The following is a 7135-nucleotide window of genomic DNA, read 5'->3' on the forward strand; positions in this document are numbered from 1 at the left end:
TACTAAGCTGTTCTTTGGGCAATTGGATCCCATCAACATTTTTGTCCTGAAGTATTAGCCTAGCTGTACAGAGGTACATTCGTTCTCTGTTCTACTGTTACTATAGTGACCCAAGCAGACACAAAGCCCCTGAATGGTCCATGTGTTTTCACTTCAGATCCCAAAAGGAGGTGGAGCTGGAGAGTCAGAATTACAATTGCAAATCTCAAGGGCTCTGGTTTTCCAGAGCTCCTTCTCCTCCGCCTCCTCCTCTCTGTTTTGCTGTTGCCATAGAGATGAGAGAGCAAAAACTTTCCAGATGCTGATGTGGTCCATTCTTCTGAGCTCCTCCTATTCTACAGAACTTGTTTCCATAGAGATTGAAGGAATCAGAGGGGGAAAAAAAATTCCCATTAAGTGACCCTGAGGAATAATTTACAAGTCTCCATTGAGATCCCCTTCAGTGGCTTACCAGTTGGTTTTAAGGCCATTTTGGTTTCATTGATGAGACATAATCACTCAGTAAGTTTTGGGAAGACACTTTTTTAATTCTGTTTTGTTCTGCTGAGCATGTAATGCAAGGGAAGGATTCATTTTTCACAAAGCAATTATTATTAGCCTTTTTCACAATTTTGAATAGTTGCTTTATTAAATTTTATAGTGGAACTGTGTTTTCTTGCTTTCAAGAGTGCACAGGAAGCTAAAACTCACAGTCTGTACCTTTCATCCTGAACTGGTGCCTTAATTTTATTTGAATAATAATATGATGAAAAAGAAATGCCCATATTAGTGTTTATGGAGATATGGCATCATGACCTTCAGACTCTTCTTACAAGATGAGAATTTTCATGTACAGGCTCCAAAATCCAAGTGACTCCCGGCTGATTCATAAACTGCCAATGTGGGGTTATTGTGATACCCAGGAGAGAAGAAAGGTATCAACCCTTGAGATGCCACTGTTCTTCTACAATCCCTTCTTCCTGCCTCTTTGCAAATTCTACACCCTCCAGTTGTGCTTGTGACCCTCTTTCATTCATCAAAGCAATTGCCCCCTCTTTGCCCTCCCTGACTGCCATCTTCAATTGCTCAGTTTCCAGTGGCTCCTTCCCCACTGCTTTCTAACATGTCCATGCCATATCCTAAAAAAAAAACCCAAAATACACTTCCTTGATCCCATGGCACCTGCCAATTATTGCCCCATCTCCTTCTCACTACTCACCTCCAAACTCCTTGAGTGAGTTGTCTACACTCTCTGCCTCCACCTCTTCCCCTCCAATTCTTTTCTTGACCCCCTACAATCTGGCTTTTGCTCTCTCTACTCCATGGAAACAGCCTTCTTTAAGGTCACCAAAAACCTCCTTCTTGCCAAATCCATCGGCCACTACTCCATCCTCATCCTCGTGGACCATTCTGCTGCCATTGACACTGTGGACCACCCCATTCTCCTGGAAACATTATCCAACCTCAAGTTGATTGACACTGTCCTCTCCTGCTTCTCCTCCTACCTCTCTAACCTGTTCTTCTCAGTCTCTTAAACTGGATCTTCTTCTGTGTACATCCTTTAACTGTGGGAGTCCCTCAAAACTCAGTTTTGACTCCCTTTCTAGTCTCCATCTACCCCCACTTCCTTGGATCATGTATTCACTCCCAAGGCTTCCACTACCATCTCTATGCGGATGATTTCCCAGTCTACATCTCCAGCCCTGACCTCGGTCCTTCTCTGAAATCTTGCATTTCCTCCTGCCTTCAGAATACCTCCATTTGGATTTCCCACCAACACCTCAAACTTGACAAGTCCAAAACAGAATTTCTTTCCTTCCCACTCAAATCTTGTTTTCCCTATCACTGTAGACAGCAACACCATTCTCCCTATCTCACGAGCCCATAACCTTGGCATTATCAAGTACCTATCTCTCTTTCTCAACCCTATTACAACAAAGGCACAAAATCCTGTCTGTTCTACCTTCTCAACACCTCTAGAATCTGCAGTTTCCTCTCCATCCAATTTGCCACCATGCTCATCTAAGCATTCATCATTTCCCAACTTGACTACTGCATCAGTCCCCTCCTGACCCCCTTGCATCCTCTTTCCCATCTCCAGTCTATAATTTACTCTGTGGAATGGAATCATTTTTCTGAAGAACTGCTCACCAGTCATATTTCAACAGCCTTAAAAATCTTCCATTAGTTGCCCATCAATCAATCAATCAATCAATCAATCAATCATATTTATTGAGCACTTGTGTGCAGAGCACTGTACTAAACGCTTGGGAAGTACAAGTTGGCAACATATAGAGACAGTCCCTACCCAACAGTGGGCTCACAGTCTAAAAGGGGGAGACAGAGAACAAAACCAAACATACTAACAAAATAAAATAAATAGAATAGATATGTACAAGTAAAATAAATAAATAGAGTAATAAATATGTACAAACATATATACATATATACAAGTGCTGTGGGGAAGGGAAGGAGGTAAGATGGGGGGATGGAGAGGGGGACGAGCGGGAGAGGAAAGAAGGGGCTCAGTCTGGGAAGGCCTCCTGGAGGAGGTGAGCTCTCAGTAGGGCCTTGAAGGGAGGAAGAGAGCTAGTTTGGCAGATGGGCTGAGGGAGGGCATTACAGGCCTGGGAGATGATGTGAGCCGGTGGTCAACTGCGGGACAGGTGAGAACGAGGTACGGTGAGGATATTAGCAGCAGAGGAGCAGAGGGGGCGGGGTGGGCTGTAGAAGGAGAGAAGGGAGGTGAGGTAGGAGGGGGCGAGGTGATGGACAGCTTTGAAGCCCAGGGTGAGGAGTTTCTGCTTGATACGCAGATTGATTGGTAGCCACTGGAGATTTTTGAGAAGGGGAGTAACATGCCCAGAGCGTTTCTGGACAAAGACAATCCGGGCAGCAGCATGAAGTATGGATTGAAGTGGGGAGATACACGAGCCCATCCACCTCTATATCAAACAGAAACTCCTTAACAGAGCTTAAAGGCACTCACAATTAATCAATGGCATTCACTGAGCACTTACTATGTCAGCTCTTCCTCTCTTACCCCACCTCTCTGATCTCCGACTACAACCAAGACCACCCACTCCACTCCTCTAACACCAACTTACTCTCCGTACGTTGATCTCATCTATTCCACCACTAACCCCTTGCCCAAGTCCTCCCACAGGCCTGGAACACCCTCCCACTTCATATGAAACAGACCACCACTCTCCCAAACTTCAAAACTCTCCTAAAATCACATCTCCTCTATGAGGCCTTCCTTGACTAAGCTCTCATTTCTTTCACTTTCCCTTCAAATTGCATCAACTCTGAACATGGCTGTGAACCCCTAAAAACTTTGATACTCACCTCAGCTCCACAATACTTATGTAAATATTTTTATACTCCCCTATTTCCCTGATCCATAATCTTCAATGTCTGTCTCCCCTTTAAATTGTAAAGTCTTTGTGGTCAGAGATTACATTTTCATTCATTCATTCAATCATATTTATTGAGCACTTACTGTGTGCAGAGCACTGTATTAAGCACTTGGGAAGTACAAGTTGGCAACATACAGAGATGGTCCCTACCCAACAACAGACTCACAGTCTAGAAGGGGGAGACAGACAACAAAACAAAACATGTGGACAAGTGTCAAGTCATCAGAACAAATAGAATTAAAGCTAAATGCACATCATTAACAAAATAAACAGAATAGTAAATATGTACAATCAATCAATCGCATTTATTGAGTGCTTACTGTGTGCAGAGCACTGTACTAAGTGCTTGGGAAGTACAATTTGGCAACATATAGAGACAGTCCCTACCCAACAGTGGGCTCACGGTCTAAAAGAGTGGGCTCACAGTCTAAAAGTACAAGTAAAATAAACAGAGAAATAAATCTGTACAAACATATATACAGTTGCTCTGGGGTGGAGAAGGAGGTAGGATTTAGCAACTCTGCTGTCTTATACTTTTCCAAGCACTTAGTATAGTGCTCTGAGTACAGTAAATGCTCAGCAAATACCACTGACTGATTGTTTGATTTCTAAAAGAGGACAACTACTGATCTAAAAGGTATATGCCTTAATAAATAGTTTGATGCAGACTTTAGTCAAGAACATTTCATATAATGGACAAAATGCTCTCAGATCATGATTGCATCACCTGAAAGTATGTGTAATCCTGCAAATCTAAGCATAGTTGCTGATATCACATTTCATTATATTGGCAGGGTATTTGAGGACAACCCTTAATTCCTTTCCTGCCTAATTTCTGTAGATCATTGCTTTAAGGCTCTCTCCAAGGCAGAAGAAATTCACTCCCTATTTTTCTGTGATGAGAAGAGGTGGCCTGGTGAAAAGTCCTGACCTGCTCTCTTTATTCACCCCTTTATCCCAGGCCCACAGCACTTAAAGCACATATCTGTAACATTCATTTATATTGCTGTTTGTCTCCTCTCTAGGCTGTAAACTCATTGTGGGTAAGAAATGTGTCTTTTATTGTTATATTGTACTCTCCCGAGTGCATGATACAGTACTCTGCATACAGTAAACACTCAATAAATATGATCGACTGACTGAAAGATTATGGAGCTGGGAGTCAAAGGACCTGGGTTATAATACTGGCTCCACCACTTGGTTGCTGTGTGACCTTGGGGAAGTCATTTAATTTCTCTGGGCCTCCGTTTTCTCACCTATAATGGGGATTATTCATTCATTCAATTCATTCAATTGTATTTATTGAGCGCTTACTGTGTGCAGAGCACTGTACTAAGCACTTGGAAAGTACAAATTGGCAACATATAGAGATGGTCCCTACCCAACAACGGGTTGCCAGTCTAGAATGCTCTCCCACTCTCTTAGACTGAGCCTCATGTGACACAGTGACTGAACTGATCTGATTATCTTGTATCTATACCAAGGCATGGCACATAGTCAGGGCTTAAAAAATGCCAGTTTTTATTTTTATTGACTAGTGAAAATCAAGTTTGATGAACAGCTAATGACTTTCACACAGTCTTTCAAAAGCTTGTTGGTTTTTTAACTTTTTTGAACTACTCTTTCTTGCCTCAGGAGTTTGGTTTTCACCCTCCCCGATGTCCGTCATAAACAGCTCTTGACTTGGGAAGAAGGTAGAACCAGGCGTCAATGGGGCTGCTTCAATTTAATGTTGACTAAGAACATTTTTCACTTTTTGTGTAGGTTGGTCTTGACTTCAATCTTCTTTGGAGAAGAGTGTCAAAACAGGCTTGCATTGACTCTGGAAAGTGGCTCCAAACCATCCTCCTACCTTGTTTTTTGGATCACCAGAGCAGTTATTAGAATACAGAAGCAGCTCCAGGACTACCATTTCCAAGATTTGGAGGTACTCAATCATTCAGTGGTATTTATTGAGTACTCACTATGTGCAGAGCACTGTACTAAGAGCCTGGGAGAGTACATACAGCAGAATTAGCATGATCATAGTAAAAAATGTTTTTTAGGCAGGTAATGATAATAATAATAATAGTAATGGCATTTATTAAATGCTTACTATGTGCAAAGCACTGTTCTAAGCACTGGGGAGGTTACACGGTGATCAGATTGTCCCAAGGGGGCTCACAGTCTTAATCCCCATTTTACAGATGAGCTAACTGAGGCCTAGGGAAGTTAAGTGACTTGCCCAAAGTCACACAGCTGACATGTGGTGGAGCAGGGATTTGAACACATGACCTCTGACTCCAAAGCCCGTGCTCTTTCCATTGAGCCATACTGCTTCTCTAACATTTGGAACATAACATTAGATCCCTTGTGTTCCCATGGTTCTGTTGAAATGAGTGAATTAGACAGAGCAGATTATATAACAATCAATCAATCAATCAATCATATTTATTGAGCGCTTACTGTGTGTAGAGCACTATACTAAGTGCTTGGGAAGTACGAGTTGGCAACATATAGAGACAGTCCCTACCCAACAGTGGGCTCACAGTCTAAAAACACAGCTCTGCTCCATGATGATAGGGGATCCACATTTAACACCCTTTCAAATCTGATGTGACCAGATCATACCCCCTTGCAGTCAGTTTTTAATAGTATTTGTAAAGCTCTCACAATGTGCCAGGCATTGTACTAAGTGATGGGGTTGAAACAAGTTCATTCATTCAATTGTATTTATTGAGCACTTACTGTGTGCAGAGCACTGTACTAAGCGCTTGGGAAGTACAAGTCAGCAACATATAAAGATGGTCCCTACCCAACAACGGGCTCACAGTCTAGAAGTTGTAACATGTAACAAGTTGTTACAGATAGAAGCATGAGAAGTGTTTGTGAGGACGCTGAAGCATAATTGGTGTAGATGTGCTGAAATGATAGTTGGAGGATTTAATCTGGGGAAGTTAAGTTAATAGAGAAAGCCTTCCTGGAAAAGATGACCTTTCCAAAGTACTTTGAGAATAGGGAGAGCTGTGGTCTGTGGTCAGTATATGTGCTCTTAATTCAGTTGCTTATTTTTTACTCTATTCCTTACTCTCCCATCTCAGGGTCACACCTGGAGAGTTTCCAGTACTCTACCAGCCTTGGCTATGGGAAGGAGAGACAAGCAGAGGCATACCCATTCCATTCCTAGCTTGGGCAGTGGCTAGAGAGTGGAAAGCAATCTGCTACAAGTCAAAACTCGCCTGTGCTGGGCAGCAGAGGCATGGGAGAGAGTCGAGGATGGGAACTCAAGTCCACTGTGAGTAAGGAGGCAATGATAAACCAATTCTGTATTTTTACCAAGAAAACTCTATGGATCCACTACCAGATTGAAGATGGAGGTGGGGTGTCCTAGGAGAGATGTGTCCATGGCATTGTTATGTCAGAGATGGCTTGATGGCATAAGACAAGATTCCTTACTCTACTTATCCAGTTTGAATCTTTATCCTTCCTTCTCCTTTCATTAACTAAATTAATGGTCAATCAATGGTATTTATTAAGAATATACTGTGTTCAGAGCACTGTACTAAGTGCTTGAGAGAGTACAATGTAATGTTACTAACTGAAAACAGTTATGTCTGGGTACCTGGGTATCTGGGTATGAGGAAACTGCTGTATGGAGCTTTTAAGTTCACATGGTCTCCCTTAGGAGACCAAACAAAATTCCTCATCTTCCCACCCAAACCCTGTCCTCCCTGGACTTTCCCATTATTATATAAAGG

General features: G+C 42.4%; 1 non-coding gene across 1 annotated transcript; it reads left to right on the forward strand.

Moving 5' to 3' along the window:
* Positions 1–6468: 6468 nt before the first annotated feature.
* LOC119936401 lies at positions 6469–6606 on the forward strand. Its single transcript, XR_005453733.1, has one exon. It is a non-coding gene; the product is annotated as a small nucleolar RNA SNORA7 (small nucleolar RNA).
* The last annotated feature ends 529 nt before the right edge of the window (positions 6607–7135 follow it).

This window comes from Tachyglossus aculeatus, chromosome 1 (genome assembly GCF_015852505.1).
Source record: "Tachyglossus aculeatus isolate mTacAcu1 chromosome 1, mTacAcu1.pri, whole genome shotgun sequence".
NCBI classification, from domain to species: domain Eukaryota; kingdom Metazoa; phylum Chordata; class Mammalia; order Monotremata; family Tachyglossidae; genus Tachyglossus; species Tachyglossus aculeatus.